At 41.4% G+C, this 1,629-nt stretch overlaps 1 long non-coding RNA gene across 1 annotated transcript; it reads left to right on the forward strand.

Moving 5' to 3' along the window:
• Nucleotides 1-615: 615 nt before the first annotated feature.
• Nucleotides 616-1,153, forward strand: LOC119416926. Its single transcript, XR_005187122.1, has 3 exons — nt 616-687; nt 984-1,027; nt 1,104-1,153. It is a non-coding gene; the product is annotated as an uncharacterized LOC119416926 (long non-coding RNA).
• Nucleotides 1,154-1,629: the final 476 nt, after the last annotated feature.

Below are 1,629 nucleotides of genomic sequence, written 5' to 3' on the forward strand. Positions count from 1 at the left end.
TTTGGATTTTTCTACCTGGATTATTGAGCATGCATCAGAATAAAAACTTTTGTTTATCCTCATGAGATGTTCAAATAACTTTTAATTTCTGGTGTTTCAGTTCGGTGTCTATCTCCCTGGACAAGAGCCCGACTCCCATGAGCCCCTGTTCTCCGACGGAGCCCTTGTCACCTAGACAGCACTGGTCCCCATCCTGCCAGAGTCCGTCTTCACATGGCCCGGTTCAGAACGGACACACGCAGGTCATTCAACCTACACACACACATTCTGGCAGATGACTACATTTAAAGCTTTATCTTCTTCTTTTGCTTGTTCAAAAAAATGCAAAGTGCTCTAAAGCAGAACCTTTTGTTTTCTTTGTGAAGTGGCACATCTGCTGGAAATTAGCATCATATCAATACAGCTGGGTTCACTTGAGTTCAGAACCGAACTACTCAGTTCACTATAGAAACAGCATCCCCTGCTGTCTGAAGGATGAAAGTGCCAAGCTTTGTGTCAGTAAAATAACCAGGTCATCAGCTCAGAAGGACAGAAATGATGTGCATGAGCTCATTCTGATTCCGAGTGACACAAATCATTTGTGTTTTATCGCAGACCTGTTTGAATAGTCCTTCAGCTGATGGGACGTTTGAACAAACAACCAAACCTGCCTTCACCAGACAGAGCTCCAGGACCATATCTTTCAGGGTAAACACACAGAGATGCATTCATGCACACGCTCCTCCTGCCAAATGCAAACATTAACTTTTACCAATTTGACTTTTAAAACGCTCATTTAATCTCACATCAGGTGTCGACCTATCAGCTCAGGGTATTTGCTTGTGCACCTCAAGCTTCAGACTGACGTTGACAACTCATTCAAAGCGTTCACCGTTTACTGCCTGTTTTGTTTGCACCTAAACACACCACGTGAGCGGAGATAAATGTGCATTAAATGGTGATGTTATAGGGACACACACTCATTTTGGCTTGTTTTGACATAGATGATGAGGAAGAAAGAAGAGGAGAGGGAACCGCTGCAGAGGAGGTAACGTCTTTAGTGTTTTAGGCTCGTTCAGTCGGCTTCTTGGTGTTTAATGTCTGACTGGTTTGTTGTTTTGTAGTGCAAGTGTGAAGTTGGCCTCCAAAAAGTTTCAACCTAACACAGTAAGATGACGACTTGAATTTGAACTGTCCTCATTATTTTCTGGATCTTTTGCTTCTATTGTTATACAAAAGATGGTTTAGAAAACAAAGTTCTGCTTCTGTTTCAACCAGGACCAGAATGAAGATGAGGACAAAACTTCGTCTTTTCAGAGAAAGTGAGTTTGTGGACTCCATTTTCCTAAAACTATTTAAAAACAAAAATTCCATCTGAAGAAACTCGTTCATATATTTTGTTTTTCCAGCTCTAAACAAAGGATTTCATCCAGATCCATCAAGGAGAAGATGGAGAGACTAGCTCAGGCAGCACAGGTCAGTGTCCAGCTGTGTAGTAGAGTTGCATTCGGGCCCAAAAATCTGGCCCAGCCCGTAGCCATCATTTCTGAACCCCACCCGACTCGACGAATTAACAGTAATTACAGGTACGAACTATTTTATTAAATAATTTTTGATTTATTTATTTATTTGTATTTCTCACAATTTTGT

The sequence above is a fragment of the Nematolebias whitei genome, chromosome 11 (assembly GCF_014905685.2).
Source record: "Nematolebias whitei isolate Nwh7 chromosome 11, NemWhi1, whole genome shotgun sequence".
In the NCBI taxonomy this organism is placed as follows: domain Eukaryota; kingdom Metazoa; phylum Chordata; class Actinopteri; order Cyprinodontiformes; family Rivulidae; genus Nematolebias; species Nematolebias whitei.